Source organism: Neodiprion pinetum, chromosome 6, assembly GCF_021155775.2.
Source record: "Neodiprion pinetum isolate iyNeoPine1 chromosome 6, iyNeoPine1.2, whole genome shotgun sequence".
NCBI classification, from domain to species: domain Eukaryota; kingdom Metazoa; phylum Arthropoda; class Insecta; order Hymenoptera; family Diprionidae; genus Neodiprion; species Neodiprion pinetum.
The window spans coordinates 5,058,279-5,077,827 of record NC_060237.1 but is presented as its reverse complement, the minus strand read 5'-3'; the positions used below and the strand labels follow the sequence as shown (position 1 = coordinate 5,077,827).

The 19,549-nt window shown below is 41.6% G+C and overlaps 1 protein-coding gene across 2 annotated transcripts in view; it reads left to right on the top strand.

Annotated features, from left to right (window-relative positions):
• Positions 1–19,549, top strand: part of LOC124222580 (achaete-scute complex protein T8) — a 137,468-nt gene that overhangs the window by 30,539 nt on the left and 87,380 nt on the right. The gene's annotated exons all lie outside the window — the stretch shown is intronic.

The following is a 19,549-nucleotide window of genomic DNA, read 5'->3' as shown; positions in this document are numbered from 1 at the left end:
GACGATCTCGGGAGATTTTTGTCGCGAACAAAGAAGCTTCGAAAAATTAAAACAGAACAGAAAACACGAGAATTTGAATATCTTGAAAGTTCCAATTATAAAACCTCTTCTAAAATTATTGATATCTTAGTGATTTGTCATTCAAATTTGCTAGCAGATGTGTTGCGTAATTGGTGTTCACCGTCATTGGCATGCGAACGAAATTGGTGAATGGCTTTTTTTATCTTCATCTAACTTTCATCCTTAATAGTTAGCGATCTTACTTCTGCCGTCAAACGCATCCTTGGTGATCAATTATCGCGGAACCGTGTCGACTAGACATAAATAAATACTATTAATATGTATTCACGCTTCGTGACCGCGGCAATTTACGATCGGATATCACGGGCAAACCTGCTTGGCGCACGCGTTTGAGAGCGTTAAGCTAATTCAGAATAAAATAAATGATCTACCAAACGTCGCATTTGATCTGAAGTTTTATCCACCGAAACCTTATAAATCTATCGCATAGGCTCCCAAACTGGATTCCGGCATATAGCTTCCTGCTGGCTAATTACCGGTATCGGTATTACGAGTAATTAATCAAACTCTCGAGCGTGTAATTTTCTCCGCTTAATCACAAGCGCCTGCGTAAAGTGTCCGTGTAATTAATTCGGATCGAATTCGGTCCGTGCTTCGCGATCCGTCTACAATGTATGGTAACATCAAAGCGCAATCTTCATGGTCCAAATTACAGGTGTAAACGTGAACTTTTTTCGGTCGGTTTGAAACGAATTTCATCGTCTCAAACTGGATTGAAAACGATTGAATTTATAAAATCGTAAAAACGTTGCAGGTCACTTTTTCAATCAGCTTGTATGTGGATTAGATTTTGAAGAAGAGGAATAAAAATTGTCAGAAAAATTCGATTTACCCAACCGGTATGTATCGTCTGACTGCATAAAATTCTCACCCGTATGATGCACCGTAGGTGATACTTTACCAAAGTCGATTCACACCCCGAGGCGCTTGCGCGGAATAAATTCCTTCGAGAATCAATCTTGAATATTCGTCACGCTTCCTGATGCGGCCGGTTTGTAACGCTCCCGAAAATTGGTGTTTGAAAAATCGTCTTTAACGCGCACATAATCGAGCGTATCGGATATCAGCTAACCACAGACTAGCCGATGCGTATGCCGCGTGCAGTTCAATTGATGTAATAGCTGCAGCGTAATGCATGCCGGACAAGCTGAATCTGAGGATATCCTCTCACGAATCTCAGGGACGTTCCAACCTCGAGAAACGTGAGAATCATTGCCCTCTGCGTTTCAGGCTTTGAAAAATTCTTCTCGTTACAAACAATCAGAACACCGTTCTAGGAAATTGGCGTTATTTTCTCAAAAGTGTCGGAGACATGTTATTTAGATGCGTAAAACTCTGTGATATTTTTCCAAGGGTCCTGATACCTCTCAGCACGGCCCTGCCTAATTCTGCACTTCGGGAACACGGCTTCAGGGTTTGCCGCTAATTATTGAGGGCCTCGACTTTGTAAGTACAAAATACAGGATACGCGTCGAGGAAAATGCTGGATGATTATTTCACACGGGTGGTTTATTCGTTAAATCGACGCGAGTCACGATCAGGAAACGATTAAGAAAGCCCCAAATTTCATCTCCAATTTGCAACATTTGCGGTTTTAATGTTTTACTGCCTTCAAATTTCATACCGACCTCGGGAGATAATCGTGCTTACCGTTGAGTGTTCTTACAATAGTAAAGTCGTTTATTGAGAGATTAGTTTTGAGATCAGCGACGTTTTAGGTACTCAAAACGAAGACGCAGCCTTTTCCAAGCATTTATTTCACCCCTCGTCATTTCTGGTACAACATGATAATCCGCGTCTCGACGGTTTGCCTGATTAACTATTTTCTCGTAGAATTAATTCCGCCCTCTGCGCACGCTTTGAAACACGCATTAGCTCAATCGTTCCAAGCATTACGGAATTGCACAAACACGCGAGTTCTTCACCGACTTCGCTCAGCGGGCACTTAGTGCAGATATCAATCAGAGTCGAAAGGTCCGCACGTATTATGACTGCTTGCGAGCGAGCTCACCACCTCCACCTTCGTTACATGCGGTAGTGACCAGGAAATTTCACTTTCCTGCGATGATATTATTACACCGGTGTTTTCCTCCGTGTAACTGCAGAGCGCAACGTATCCTCTCGCTCCTTTCTCTTCTGCCTTATCCGTACATCGTAATTATCCTTCGAGGTGTGTCCTAAAACTTTACGAGCTAATTTTCATCGCGTGTTTATTTGAGCCAACGTGCCGTGCGTGACAATTCTGCAACTCGTGCAATCGCCTCCGTGGACCGGAATTTATTATCCTTGAGATATCGATCTTCCATATCCTATACGACAGATGTGATTCCATTGTGTTGTTTGCGTTTTTACTCATGGACCGGACACGATGTGGGCTTGACGTACCGCGCTGTGTCCCTTAACGCTTATCGAAACTGTCTACTTGACTGCATAACCAGTTTTTCCGGGCACCCGTGTGCTTATAACGAACCTCGCGAATAAAGTCACGGGTGAGAAGTTACCTGAATGAAGGGAAACATATCTACTTGTAAGATTTTGCCTACGCCATATTCCACCGCACGTGTTGCTTTGACGTACCAAGGGTGTTTTCATTTGAATAATTGTCAGGTGAGAACGGATTTTATTCCTTTTATTTTGTTTATTTTTGTAATCGAAATGTTGGTTTTCACGATAACATTCGCGCTGAAAAAAAAACCCTCACTATGAATATTTATATTGAGCCACTCGACATGCAACGAGGCGGGGGGAATAAAATTAATATATCTGTCATAACGCTCCGACTACGTAATATATTTCAGGCAGTACGTGGAACGGTGTCGATTACAAATCCTGCGCGTTCTTGTACGCGATCGTGGAATATTTTGTGAAATCAAAGTATGTTGTACGTATATTTTATAAAGCTCGAGACAAGAATGCATTTAAATGCGAACGAAAGAATGGAATGAAATAAAAAATAAAAAGAAAACTCGTGTGAAACCACTGCGGCAGAATTCCGTGAGGTTCTGTGCATTTAAGGCGAATGTCCATTTACGATTTACGGAGTTATTATAACGCGGTATAATCATCATTACGCACAAACACGTACGGTCTAGGCAATGAAAATAAAAGAAAGAGAAAACGTTGGTAGTTTTATCCGACGTGAGTAAGTCATCTACATTTATACTGTATATTCGTAGGATGCAAATTATGATGGGAAGTCGAGGCTAGAGGGAGAAACTAATTATTGACACGGGGAATAGAGTCTTGCGTGTTTCTTTGATTCCTTTCAGCTAGCCTGTGTAACATGTTAATAACGATTACGAATCTTCCAATTCCTAACTTTCATCGTTATATATTAAAACTGCTTGGCTACACGAAGATATAGCTAAGATATGGAACCGAAAATTTTACACTCTGTACCATACGGTATAACATTCCTGCAGGAATTTGTACTTGTGGAGCGATTTATCAAACAAAGCTGGTTGGGATAGAATACATAGTGGCGGTCAAAGAGAAGGAGACAGCAAGAGAGAGAGAGAGAGAGAGAGAGAGAGAGAGAGAAGAAAAGAACCGGAGTAAAGGTGAACAGGATTTGGAAAATATTCAGGCTTCAACGCTGAAGGATTTTTGTGAGTTATTGTGGGTATCGAAAAGGTACAATGGCCTCGGCCTCCGAATCTCTGGAGCATTGGCTTCCGGGCAAATTACAAAATACGCTTCGTGGGTCGGTCAGAGTGACGTAATTGCGTGTATCGGCTCAAAACGGGAGTAACGCGAGTAGTTGCGGAATGATGGAATAGTGGGATCGCCCAGAACTAGAAAGTTTTTGGAAACCTCAAGGTGTCCAAATTTTTGTGAATACCGTAACGCTAGAAATACCCTGATTATTATTCACGAGATCTGATGTTATCATGACTGAAGATTTTCGCAGGATTTGTGAAAGATCGTGAATAGTAGATTGGATTGAAACCGTTGAACCATTGCGTTGGTTGGACATTTTACTGTAAGATTTACATTTCCTTCTTGTAATACGGTCTGAATCTGCGGTTTTCGATTCTTCAAACTTGCGCAATTGGCACAAGTCACGTTGTTTGGTGAAGAATATTTTTTCTCTATCACACGAATACCTATTTAATAATCAAATTTATTTATATTCATTAATTTTTCATCAAGCGATGATTATGAAAGGGAAAATGAGAGAAACGGAGAGAAAGATACAGATGCGTTTGTTCTTGTACAGCGTTAATTATCCGTTGGAGAAAAAGGTCAAACTGGTTTAGGCACACGAGCTTGCCACCTGTCACGAGTAAGGTTATTACACAGCTGCACGGTATAGAAATTTAACGTAAAAATTTGCACGCGAATACTGCAAAGCAGGTCAGTGCGTTGAACTATATACATATGCAATAAACATTTCGACGTCCATTCGCGATGTGATTGCCAATTAGAATAATGTGTTAGGCGAATGGTTGGGTAGGTGAATATGTTTAATTGTTACGAAACACGGTGTGCGACCCACATCGGAAACTCTACCAATTTCATTAGCCGAATAAAATACCAGGCGTTAGTTCGCGGGATTTCCGCCAGGCTTCAGTTTCTCTCGCGGAAGATGCGCTCGGCCGAAATAAGATGATCTCTGTGAAAAACGGCGCGGCAGATGTGAAGTTTAAACAAGTTTTACTCCAAAGAAAGACAGAATTTTGATTTCATGTTACAAGGATCTGCTTGCGCAACTCTGCAACGATCGGCGACCTTAGCCACGCGCATGTCGATTTGATTGATCTCGTTTATTAGGAGTCGAACGTGTCTGTATCGTTCCGTAACCCAATACCCCCATTTGATGTGTAACAAGTGTTCCGCACGGTAGATCAACAACGGGTGGTGGAAAAATCCTTGGAGGTTGGAACGTGTGAAGCGTGAATAGGTGGGGTAAAACTCGGCTCGAATATTGAGACTTCGCAAAGTCATAAACCCGTCCAGACTCGGCCTACTTAGGGCAAAATTGTGTAGCACACGAGGTACGGCTCGGGTATCACGATTTAATAGCGTAACGCGCGTTTAATCACTTGGTGGAAATAATTATAGCCAATGTTGTTATAATATACTTACTCCCATCGATTACTACACTTTGTGATACTGTCGATTCCGATTCCTCGCTGTTTCTTATACTTGTACGAATTGACGGTTGAAGCTATGGATGCGGTTTCAAGTTTGAGGAGAAAAAAAAAAAAAAAAAAAATTATTAGACAGCAGAGGAAATAATTTGTGAGAATTAATTCTTGGGGTGATTAGATTCAGATTTATAGTTTCGTTGGAACAAGGTACGTGGTAGGAAATTCATTGCTACAAAGTTAATTGCCAAACTGTGGTGATTGGCAGATCTATATTATACACTATATTATCGCATGGGTTGGGCAACTTTTTCACTTCTCTATTGGCCTAATCCGGACGTAAGCGATTGCTGAATGAGGGGAATAATTCGGGTCTAATCAGGCATCGCACGCAGAAGCACTTCAATATCGATATTCTTAAAACCTTGGCGGGTGTGATGGATTGAATATTTCGGTCTAATAATCAATGGCCATTAACCGGCACCAATTTGAAATTCTATGAATACATTACCGTGTATTTAAAACAGGTTAATAACCAGTTCCAAATCCAGTCAACTATGACGATCAGCAACTCGCTTATGCCAATACCATACCATGCACACGAATTATTACTTTCTCACAATTTTTACCTCTCACTCTCTTTTACTGTATTAGTTCGAATATGTATATCCAAGTCGGGAAGTGAGACTAAGACAGGCATGGAAGTCGTCAGGTAGCTGCAACGCCGTTGGAATTCCAGAGGCATGCGTGATTCAAATGATCGACCATCTCGAATGACATGAAAACCGATTTCCGGTCACGCTTTGCAAGACGGGTTCTAAACGGAAACGATCTTCCCTTCGCCATTCCTGAATTTCCACTAATAGTCGAGTGATTGAATAAGCCGCAGTTGTATGAGAGAGAAAGCCGGTATATGCAAAGCTAGATATTACAGTAAATCTACATTCGAATCGTTCACATTCGATCTCTGCATATTTGCATACTGTGCGCGGAAATAAAGATCTTTATGCGCGCACCTGACTCTGTCCACGATCCACGACAGTTCTATGACGTTAATACCGTATAATACTGTTGGTGGAAATTATGAAATCGTTAACGATACTTGAGGGAAAGTTATTCAAATATAATGCCAGCAGTGTGCCGGGTGTTAATTTTGGTAAAGTATCCAGTATCGTCAAAAGTGTGACTTTTGACTCGTATGTAAGTGTGAAACATATCTATTGGTCTAGGGCTAGGTTTCTATATAATGGTGCTAGAAATCTGTTATATTAAAATGACCAGCGGTATGGCAAACATTGATCATATAAATGCGTCACGAACATTATTTTAAACCTTTTCCCGTGGCCTGTTAAAATAGATGAAAAACAGCTTGACAGCCTTGCGATATTTGTTCCAATGCACCGATTTGACATTGTTCGTTATTTCTGACAATATTCTTTTACCCTTTACATTTATCATTTTACTTCAATATTTTTAATAATTTAAATTAACTCTCTGATCTTTATACACTCAACATCCTTACTTTTTCGGTTATCACAATGATAACAAAATACGGTTTAACTTGACAATTAGCGCAGAATAAAAATTGTGTCACAGTAAGGACAGAGAAAAATGTTAGCGCACTCAACTTCAAACCCCCGAATCGTGCAGGACTTTTGAGAAATAGTTAACGAGCAGAAAAGAAAGGACTATAGATCATGAGATATGAATTAGAAATTTCCAACGTCGATCGAATCGGGCCTATTAACGGCCAACTAATGCTTCTAAACGCTTAATTGAAGCGATCAGACCGATTCGTTATGGACCTGCACCAACTCCGATCACCTTCGGGCTATATCTTTGACCAGAAATCGAGCCGCTGTAATCTCGACGCCTTTAAGCTGTTCAATCCACCGACAGAAGCGTCAGTCTGGTTGCCTACCCCTGGGGGTATATTTTTATTAAAAATTCATGGCTTTAATGTTTCCTCAAGGGTTTTATTTTCAATCGTATTGATCTTTCCAACATCACCAAGCTATTGTACAACTTGTGATATACTTCTTGTTTCTGTTCAATTGTTTTCATACCATTTTCACCTATACGTTTTACCTAATTTATAGTTGATTATATCATTCATAAACTTCTTGGCTGGTTTTTGATTTTTTCGCTTACCTAGTTTTTCTTTCACTTTCAGTCGCAATTAGCTGTCGTTTTTCAATGCTTTTCTCATTTCCTGTTGACAATCGTTCGGAAATTCCCAATTTTTTATGTGTTTTGATGGGAACTGGAATTCGTTTGGAGATTATAATAAAATTTTGGATGAAATTTCATATATCAAAGAAAAAAAGATTAAAAAAAAAAAAAAAAAACCATAGCCATTACAAAAAACAACCCGTCTCAAACTTGTCCAGAAAAGAAGATAAAACCTTTGTAAAATAATTCCGATTTTCAAATTTTACATTCATATTAGAAAATATGCGTGAATTTTTAAAAGGAATTAATTTAAATTAGAAAGAGTAATAGAATGGTTCGACTTGTTTCTCCACGTTTTTCTGCATCGCTGGATTGAAGAGGATGCAAGATGCAGGATTGAGTGCAAGAGTCGACGTAACGAAGGGACAATTAGCGCCTGTTACGTAAGAGCCGGTTGATTTTGCGAGAGTAATTTTCGTTCCTTATTTCGTGCGGGCTTTAAAGCGAATCGTCAATCCTTTTATAAGCGATAATACCACGTCAACCGTTCGATACCTGTCATTCATCTTTCGTCGATGCCTCCTTATACTTCGTCATTCAACGTTAAGTGCGTACCTGCGGTTCTTCACCGACTCAAAGCGGTCCAGCCGTACATTATACAATCACCGAGTGAAAAGTGTTTTATTTATCCGCTTCTTTTCGATACCGGCGCGAAACCCCTCGAGGCGATTTGTATTTACTCTCGCGTTCGCTGCATACATCATGAGTGTGGACGCGTGCAGGCTTGCATTCGTTAAATACCTCGGAATCACTTCGTTTTTCTCACGATACGTTTAAAGACCTCCTTTAATGGAAAATATTACGTGTGAAAATTAATTCTCTCCATATGCTTGGGACATATTTTCACTGGCTGTACAAGATCGGTATGTGGTCGCAACGGGTTGCATCAAATTTGAGAATATCCAATGGTGACATTCACAGACAATTAGTTAAGATTTTGGGACAGTCTCAAATTCGTTCCATTTTCTTATACATTGCATTGTTTCGGGACTAAAAGCCACTCGTGTCGATTGTTGCAGTATTGTTATTTGTTTTTGTTTTATTTATGATTAAATGATTTTAGAAAATTTCTCTCATTAAGCTTTTTTGAGCTTCATGACGAAAGTATTCTACTATTTTTCAAGTATGAATAAATCGTTGGTGAACAATCTATCTGGAAATATTTATTTTCAAGCCGAAAGCAGGATGTTTCTAATACAAATTCGATTCCGAAATAAAGAGAGTAAATTTTTTAATACAACTATTTCGATAGAACAAAAAATTCATTATTAAATTCTGCCACTTCTTTCACGGAAAAAAACCCCACCTTGGGTGTAAATTCGTACCCCCAACTTTTTTCTTATGGGCAATTAGCATTATCCATGAGTTGGGGATACAAATTTACACCCAAATTGGGTTTTTTTTTTTCGTGACGGTTCAAATACAATGCAATCAATTAGTATACAACACTCATCAGGCTAGAGTTTATTGGCATATTAAAATTTTTGATCTTTGAAAGTTATATAATATTCGCAACGACGAGACACTGACAGAAAATATCTGTCACACTAATTTCTTGCAGCGCGATTTTCTTCATCTAGCCAGAGAATGGAAGTACCAAGTATGCAAAGTCTTGCACCAAATGCGTAAAAAATAAATCCGTAAAATGCGTAACACTACGAGGCTTAGGTCGATAGTAGATGCAACGTCGTGCCGCGATGGTCAGTTTGGTGTTGGTGAAGTGCGCGTGGCGCATCGGCTTGCACGTAGACGGTGCATAATGACGCTCTCCAGGCGTGTACGGAGCAGGAGGTACGGGTTTATATATCCGTAGGAATGGCACGCGTATGGGAAACGGGGTGGGAGAAGAGACGCGCGCGCCGGCGCGCGCCTCGCTTCGCACGCTGCGCAACACACGCGCGTGCGTCTTGAGCGCAGCGCACGCGTGTCGGTGCGTTGCCTTGCGTTGCGTTGCGCTGCGTTACGTTACGTCCGAGGAGGCGACGCCGGGTTCTTTTCGATGTGTATTTTGGGACAGCGGAGAGGAGAGAAAGAGGAGAGAGGAGAGAGCGGAGAAAAGAGGAAGGGAGATTGAGAGAGTCCGGCAGCAGGTGCATTGCACGTCCAACGCGAACGTAGCAGTTTCGTTTCCTTCCTTTCGTTTCGTTCTACCGCAGCTCCTTGGCTGCCTTCGCCGCGCCTCGTTCGCTGCTCCTGATGCACCCGAAACGATATTTATTACACTTTCAAAATACGAACGGTCCAGTTTTACGAGTTTCGCGTTTCAATGATCGGTTCATTATCTTATACAGAATTGCCACTTTTTTCCACACACAGACACACACACACACACTTTTGGAAATAATGTTCAATTATTTATTTCGACGCGAAAAAATTCACCTTGCGTAGTTATTTACACATACGCATCCACACGGACGCACATACGCTACAGTTATCGTCGCATTGGCGGACCTCGTCAATGTATACAAAGTACTCACGAAGAGCGAACAGAATAAAAAGAAATTGCCTGTCTGGTACCCCTGAATGAAATTCCAAGATTTCTCCGATCAGGACTAATGAATGATCGATTTCAACTGCTGCTCACTTGCATTTTTGGCGTCGATGCGATTTCACGATTTCAGAGCAGTTCAAATGATAATTGTCTGGTTGTTTTCGAAAAAATCGTTACTTCAATTGATCGCGCTGAATAAACTTTGATGCCGCGGCAAGAGAAAAAAAAGAGCTTTGATTAGATTTGAAAAAAATTGGGCCTTACTCATTTCACTTTCACAAGCAGACAAAATTTCCCGACATTTTCTTGACTCTTGTCGCAATCATCGAAAGCTGCTGATTACCTCCTAGGTTTTTAAAATTTCAGAGATTTTCTTCCGAACACCGTCAACGCGACTACCCTACGTTTGGAAAAATATATCTAAAAAAATTTGAATAAAAAACTGTACTCCTTGATTAACACTTCTCGACAGCAGGTGTGTCGAAATATCTTCATCTTATTTTTTTTTTTGTTTTTTTCTACACCGATTCGCGTCGGCCGGTGTATAAGCGAGTGGAAAATTCGTGGATTGTGAGGACAAACGAGATGTATAAGCCGTTGTCGAGGGAAGGGTGCTGGCCGCGCTCTATTTCTAGGATAGAGGCACGATGATGCCGGCAAGGGTCGAGGGTGGGATGAAAAATCGGAAAGTAATACGTGGCAATTAAACCGGGAAGACGAGGGGGATGGAGATTCCGGACAAGGCGGTAGTGAAAAGGGCCGGGGGGAGGGGGGGGGGGGGGGGTGGGGGGAGGGGGGAGGAGACAAAGATGGAGAGGAACCGAGCCGAAATGAAAAATTTCAGTCGGTCGGAGAAGCGGGCAACTTTAACTCTGGCCGCACGGTGAACTGCAGTACAGGTGCATCGGCTAACGAGCGCGGCACCCGATGACGGCGACGAGGAAAGGGGGGAAAGAGGGTGGACGGAGGGTAAGGGGAGGTGGCGTTGGGGGGGGGGGGGGGGGAGGAATTATTATCAAAGTTCGAATATTACACCGGGGGCCCCGGAGATGAAAAAGAGGATGCCTGAAAGAGGATAAAAAGAGCTAGTTGCCGGGGAGAAAAAAAAAGGAGAGGCTTGGACAAGGGCACGAGCGAAAACGAGCCGCGCGGTCCGCAAGCTGATCGCGTAAGCTGCGGAAGCGAGACGCGTAGTGGTCGAAGGGTGGGAAATAAAGGGTGAAGGAAAAAATAAAAGTAAAATGAGAAAGAAGAGAAAAGTGGAAAATCACAGAACATAAAGGGAGAATGCATCTTCTTTCGCCGCTAGATTTTTTGATATGCTACAGTGCTAAATGGATATCTGATGCGGCGTCGCTCCGTCGCGTGACGAGCTTTTTTTTTGGGGGGAGGGGGGGGTGGGGGAGGTCCTTTGTGAGCGCAACCCTTCTCTTCCTTTCCTGATTTCTCCATTTTTATACTCCATCATTCTTGTCCTCGCGGTTAGTTTTTTCGTTGATAAACATCAACTCGCCCCTCTTACAATCAGCTTTCATGTGTACGACTTCTCTCGCGCCTGGACACTCATCCTGCGTCCTGGGTTTGGTATTTTTTTTTTCTAATCGTGCAAAAAAAGAAAACGGGGAGAAGAGAAAGGATATCTAAACGATCATCTTACAGGTAAACGTCTCTATCTGCGGTTTCATCCCGAAATTTTTCTAGAAGAGGATCTAATGTTCTCGCCATAAATCTCCTCATGTTTGTGGCTAGATTTGAAAAAAATTTTTATACCATAATCCCGTAACGACTTCCGTTCAAGCTCAGACTCGATTCGGGGAAGAATCGTGACTCTGTGTTTTCACATTCACGTTCATCTCACACGCCACCTCGGTTCTCTTAGGTTAAGGTGGGTACCTATTCCCAAATGATATAATTTTCTCTTTCATGTCCAGCATCGTCGAGAGTCGTTCGAGCGTTTTTAAGGGGCGCATTATTGCTCGGTTATATTACACCGCGCATCAGCCGCTTTTGTAGTTGTTTGGTCAAGGGGTGGCCAGGTTTGAAAAAAACGAGGCGTTCCAACGCGGAGATATATATTACAAAATTGAGAGGAGGAAAAAGAAACAAGTAAATAACCATTCCGTATCTACACGAGCCCCCCGTGCGTCGAGTAAAAGAATTATGTCACGGGGGGTCGACCTCACGTGCATACGTGAATGGAATATTAAAAACAAAAAAAAAAAAAAAAACACACATTACGGGCGTGGGCCAAATTTGATTAGATTTGATTTTTTTCCTTTTACAATTCCCCTGCGGCAGTGGGAAAAATTGTTTTACATTCTCAATGTAGGAATGTAGTTGATCGCTTTTTCCAGACGGTTGATAATCTCGTCGTTCTGCTATCGCATCTTTCGCTCGACGTGTGAAGTATAATTCTTCCACCGATTTCTATCACCCTCTTTTTAATACTCCTTCGCATTCTTACCCCCCTGAGGCATGACACCGAAGTACGGATAATCGACGACGTCGGCGTCGGCGTCGACCGCACGCTCCGTGAAATACGATTTATCCAATTAACTCCGAGGCGATAGAATCTCGTTTTCGTTGGGTGGCGTATTTTCAAATGACTTCATTAAGCGATCCCTCAAATTTATTATACACAGTTTCTCTTAGAACGGCTTTGCCCCCCGAACCCTGATGTTCCCTCCCTCTAATATTCCTCTCATTTTTCTCATCCACCTTCTGCCTTACATGGATTATCTTATACCAACGCAAAAGAAGAAAACAGGAAGCCAGAAAAAAAGTTTAGAAGAACAAGAATATATAGCATACTTTTCTTAATATCTTTACAGAATTTAAAGTTATACTACCGCTAGTTTGAATCTTTGATTTTATAAAATTGGTAGAAATCTTTAATGTCAATCAATCTTGAAAAAAAAAAAAAAAAATTCGAACCGTCAAACTTGCCAATCCTTATACACTCATACACGTTTCAATCTTCGTATAACGAATACATCGGCTCTGCGTAGATTTTTGCCAGACTCGTTCCAATTAGCGTCACGAATACGAAGCTGAAAGGCAGCTCTCGTTTACGCTTCGAAAAGCGAACGTCATATTTAAAATGCTTATAGCGGAAACGCAGGGTTCCCGCTGTTGGAAGAGCAGAAGCAGCTGCTAAAAAGCCCGCAGAAATATACGAACGAATCAATTTCGGTGCGGTTGGTTATAAGTAGCCGTATTATTTTTTGCTCGTATCTTCCCTATTTTTTGCCCGATATACACAACTTTGTGTGTATATATACCGTAAAAATTGGCGAAAGATCGTTTCATAAATTCCTAATTCTCATCGCGGTTTCGCGGCACGCTGCCGTTCTCCGACGAAACTGCAGCTGCGTGTGTAACAGTGCTAAGTATTCTGTCGGCACGAAAAATCAACGGCTAAGTAGAGCGAAATAGTGGTGGAAGAAAAAAAAAAACAAAAATTCTTTGTCTGCTTCCGAAATTTTTTTGTATAACCCTCTGTCAATTTATACCGAAAATTTTGTTGTTTTCCTTCTCACTCTCTCTTTTCTCAATATGCTTTTCTCTCTCAGTTAAGAGAGAAATATTAGAAGCAATTTTCAGAAAAGAACACTGCACGAAATAAGTATAATACGAATCTGCAAGAGAAGGAACAAACGCGGTAAAAATGAATGATAGTAAAAATAAAAATATTGTATTCCTTGAGGGGATCAATCTTGCGGTAGAAAATTTCTCTGGAAATCTATAATATGTATTAATTTTTAAATTACTCTGCTCCGATATTGACCAAATTATCTCAAGACGTCTCTCCTAGCCCAGCATATACCATTCGAACGGGAAACAAATCGGCGTATACTTTGCGGTACGGTTTTGAAATGATAGCACCAAATTCTATGTCATTTTATTTCAGCGAGCCCTTTTTTTCCGGATTCCCCGGGGGCGATAGGCCCTCGGATCGTGAATTCTGAGTTTCGGATCGGGACTCTTGAGTGCCTATTACAACGCTCTATGTATATGTTACACTTTACACACACCTAATATCAATTTAATTTGTTGTAATTTAGCAATACCGAGGAGCATTAGTAGCATTAATGTGACGCTGAATTACTGGCCGGCTGAACTGACCGATTTTCAGGGACGAATCAAACTCGCAGGGGCCTCAGGATTGACAAATTTTTCAAATGATCCAATCACTGGAGTCTCAAAATGAGTAAAATTGTCGGAAAATCATTTATAAACTATGTAGAAATTGTTCATGTTAATAACTGGGGATAAAATGTGCGTTCAGCGAAAAGAAATTGCATTTACGTATTACCTACGAAAAAATGCAACTTATCATGTCCGTCAGGATTTTAGACATGTCATGGAAAAATTATTTGTACTCAGTCTTCGACACCTACTTGTTTGTTTGTAATTTTATTTTTTATTTCGCTACTTGTACGTTCAGCCATCAATAAACAAAATGTTAAAAATTTCTGATAAACGGGCCCCTAATTCTGATTCGTCCCTGAAACTCGGCTAGTTTGGGTAGCCAGCTTTGGTATATTATATAGCAGAGCAGGTATACCGTTAGGTATCCGTGATTTTAGGGTTTCGTTTCGAAAATATATTTCAAACAAATTATGGGGGAGGAATTTGTGAGTGAATATATATAATATGCGATCTGGCGAGAGGTTGTAACTTCAAATTCAGACCTCTTTCACAGTGACTTTTTTTTTTTATTTTACTTTCGATGGTCCAGGTAATGGGACGTGGGTCATTCTTCACCTGCATTTAGAGAATTGTCAGAAGTGTGAGTAAAATGTTAAAAATATTGCGTCTGACAAAGACGTAACAACTTTGTGGCGAAAAACGCAGCTGCAGAGAAATTGAAATGGCTACCTCTGATCCTCGTATGCAAAGTTACTGGAATATAAAGCAGAATATGAAGTACCAGATAAAAAGTGTTGCCGCGTTCTTTTTGCGTAATAAAAATACATGTCAAAATAATAGCTACAATAAACAGACGAAGGAATATCTTGTGCCGATCGTTATAACGTATAACGAATTTCTCGAACGTTGCGCGATATGAAGATCCTTTTTTTTTAACTAATTTTTTTACAGCGCAACAGCGTATAAATTAAATTTTATTCTAACAAAGTGAAGAAACTGCGGCGAGACGGGGTTATGAGGTAATTAAATCGTATTACGTCGCAACATTCACCCCTTATCGCAAATCTTCCTCTCAATGATCACCTTTGCGGTTAATTTTTTGCCGAACCAATCCCTTTCACTTTTTTACCGCGAACTCTTGTTTTCGTTGAAAGATCTCTATCGATCTGTTTTGAATTTTTCTACGTTTTGTGAGGATGGATATTTAGAGAAAGGCAAACTCTTATCTCGCCAGCGCTGGTCGTATTCCAGTATTAATATACGTTTCTCTACAACTTTCTTGTCTTCTTTTTCTTATTCCGTCTCTCTTTCTCTCTCTCCCTCTCTCTCTCTCGCTTCTCCTTTTCTTCCCATCTCTCAATTCGACCGTTCTGAGATGAATACAAATTTGATCGCCTCTCGTACAGTCGGCCTCGATAAGCAGCGGCTATTAAGACAGTTTTAACATATGCAAACGACCCGGTAGAAATCCGTCGTTTGTGTCTGTGTGTGTGTGCGTGTGTGTGTGATCCTTGCCCTGTTATTTTCCTAGATCATTCCCCGCGTCGATCCACACGCACGTGACCTGAGCAAGAGCCTCGTTTCATTCACCCACACGCGTTGGAAATAATCGAGACACTTGAACGAGTTCTCGGGGGGAAACGAGTCGGGATGGAAAATAAACGCGCCGCCAAAGTGACTGGCTCAAACCTCTGTGCAGGTCGGCTCTTTTTACCTGCAGCCCTGATTATCGACGCACTTAGCGTCGGGATTATTGGTCGGGTAATAATCAGCTCGCCTTGGCAATCTACATCTCTTATTTCTCTTCCGTATGTGCTGTACTTGTAAACGCAACTCAAGATCTTATTTTATCACTCAAGGTTTTTAAATATTTATACCAACACGTGTATTTTTGAATATCTACCCATTTCTTTTTACGAGATTTAATTTTCAATCGAGCTGTAGGTTGGAGAGAAAAATCTTCTCGGTCTAGGGGTAAAAACGTGGCAGGATCAGGAAATGGTCAAGTGAGAATATCAGATTTTCGATGTTAAAAATACATAGAAAATCGAAAGATAGAAAGTCAAGCTTAGAATTCTGACGATTCTACATTTTGAATTTTTTCCGCCATAAGCTTTGCAATTTTTTTTTTAACTTTACCGTATACTTCGACTTTCAACATTTCAAAATTGTACCTATAAAGTAGATTCTGTCCTCGTTTTTTCAAAAATTCCATATCCCGACCTTTCCGTTTTTCAATCTCTCTCCCCACAATCTCACATCCCCGAATCCTAAAAAGCTCGAGTGACATCCAACGGTTGAAATTCCCGTAGCAAGGATCGTGCAGGGTTGATATCGCGTCGCGTGCAGGAAGGACACGCGTGCTTCGGCCCGCAGCGCACAGTGCGTTCTCCGAGTTTTGTTCGTTTGAAATTTGATATCGTCCCCCGTTTTAAACAAAAGAGAGCTCCTGCCCCTCACGTCCGAGGAACCCCGAATCACGACGTCCGCCCGACCACCGATCAAGTTTTCTCCAACGAATCTTTATTATCCTTTGGCCGACGGTGCCGTCGCCGAGAAAAGACGAGACCGAAGCCGGCCGAAGGGCGGAAGGCGGAAGGCGAGAGGGTGAGAGGGTGGAGCGCGCGACGGGCACGCGTCTCGGAGGCGGAGGGCCGAGTTGGAGAGGGGCGGAGGGTGGGCATCGGACGGATGGAAAAATAGAGGACTTTGCCCGCGGGGAGGGACGAGGTGGAGGAGACGAAAAAATCAAATACGAATCTTCAGGGCACCGCGCTCTCGGGTTTCGGAGTACAGGTGCGCCGGAATGAACCTGAAGCTAGTAGCCAGAGGTAGCGGCCGAACGTTTTTAAATTTTTCGAAAATTGAATAACGCAGTTTAGTTTTATCCTCGTAATTCAAGGTATTTCAACAAATTTACATTTATGGACTTCACCAACTTATTCGAATGAACATTGGAACGTTTGGTTGCTAATTCTTGTTCAGATCCTGTTCGGTCGACTAGCCTGGCACGTGGAACTTAAGGATCGTAACAGACGGAATATAGCTAATGGAATTTTAGACGAAAGCTTAGATTCGAAGATGTTCGCAAATGTATCAAATATTTCGATCGATTTCACTCTACGTTGGCTATTCTTATTCAAAAGACTACTTTCTACTAATTCGACGAAATACTCTTTTTATTTTCGTTATCATTTCGGTATCGATAAACATTCAATTTCACGATATTGCAAAGACGTAGATTATTATCGACAAATGGCAATATTAAACAGGCTAAAATCAAATGCAAATTTTATATAAGAAGCAGAAAGCGCAGGAATAGGATGTAATCAGGTCGTATAATGTTTCTTTCTTTCTGTCCAAGTAACACAGCTGCTGATGCTACAAGCCATTTAATTGCATTGATTGCGTAGTTATCTATAAATATTGTTGACGATTTAACATACTGAATTTGCTTCAATGATCGTTCGATCAACCATACAAAAGAAAAAAAGAAAAAGAAACATCACTCAGTTATTTCTGATTCTTCTGCTTTATACGCATGTAAAATATGTTCATACTATTAAGACTCGATTGGGCTCGATAGAGGAAAATTTTTTCGACACACAGAACTGAACGTTTTCGAATTATTACAAGCTTTTTATAAAAAATTTCACAATTGACGAATTGGCTGGATTGAAAAAAAAAAAAATTTCTCTGATAACCCCAAGTGTATTTAGAGATTTGCTTCGAAATGAAAATTTTCTTCGCCTGCAGCGTTGCGTATCTACAAAATATGAGGAATGCAACCGAAAGAAAAGGATCATCGCGTACGGTAGCGTTAGTAAAGCGATCAGCCACTATAATCCGTGAGCAAGTGCACGCGGTGCGGTGCAAGGACCCTGACCATCCACGCTACAGTCATGTAACAAGTTAATGCGCATAGATGTGCGCAGGACGATGATAATCCAGATGCGTGGCGCCGAATACGCAGTGCGCGGTTCGCCCGCGCGCATCGTACTCGCGGAGGAACATGCGCACCTACCTTACACAGAGCCGGCGCGTCGAGGAAGGGATTATTAATTATTTAGCCAACCCACTTCCCTCGAACATATCCCGAGCGCATGTCCGAAGCACGGGTGAGATAGCGTCTCACAGAGACTGGTTCGAGAGGGCAGGAGATATCCTCTCTCGCTTCGCGCGCGCATATGTGTATATACACGCCCACGATTCGCCCGATCCCGCGCTGCGAATTATACGTAGGCGGTTTGGCTCTGGGGCCTGAGTGCAGTTCGAGCCGGGAATGCGTAGGTCTGTACGAATTGAATAAGAGAATACGATACGCGGGCGTACCAAGGGAGTGTGAGGGGCGCTGGGAAGGGGGGTGGAAAAGTAAGGGGATTCAGGAGGGGGGAAATGTCGAGTGAAAAATAAAGGCAAGCGCAAGCGTTGCGGTCAAGTTGGTAATCCTGCGGTCCGAGGACTGCCGGGCAGGACCGGGAATCGGGCCCTGCGGCAGCTTGGCAGGGACTAAATGATTTACCAAACAATAAATCCTCCCTGAGATACGATCGCGCGAGCTTGCGGCCGCGAGAGAGCCTGGGAACCGGGGAAGCGAAACACAACCAACCAACCTACGTTTCGTATTATACATGTATCCCTATCCTATCGCGTCGTATCGTATCGTCAAGACGTGGGTATACCTTGTACATCGTTCACTTGTGCAACTCCTGCGGTACCTGCGAGCACATCCTTTGGACCCCGAGTGCTCCACTCGTCGACCACTTCCTTGTACCTGTCTGTAACCTGCCCCTTGGGATCTTCTCAACGTCACCCCGTCTCATCACGTCGATTATCAATTATTCGATGGTTTGAATCGAATTCATTCTCACCCTCGATGTTTCGAATCTACGATGTTTTCGATCTTATCTGCGCGATTTTTATCACGTGATCAATGAATTCGCACGATGATCAAGTTCCGGTTTTCTAGATTTTGTTGTGTGAATTTTGAAGCTTGATTTAAACTTTATCACAACACATTCATCTCGATTTATAGCAGAAGTATGTAATATAAAATACAGATCGATGGGTATTTGACGTCGTAATGGAGACTTTCACAAATATTTCCACAGTTATGTTCTCTGAATCGAATTATAACTTGATTTCCAAAGATTTTACAAACTTTCTATAGCAGTTTCGTAGACGTTGAGTACGGAGGAGTATTTCGAATGTAAAAAATATACGCTGTAATAAACTGTGATTACGGAGAACATTAATAACCTTAGTCGTGACGAAAGTGAAAATTAAGAATATCGAAACACTTGTACATAAGCAATATGAAATCATGTATATTATTTTTCATCCCTGAAATCCATAAGAACCGCGATATAATATATTTGAACCAAATTTGGCGGCGTCGATCGTCGAAAAATGCGAAAAAACCGTTTTCTCGCGATTTTCGCACAGGCAAGCGTAACAGGATAAGGATTCAGGACACAGTTTGTTATACGGCCGTCGCTGATCG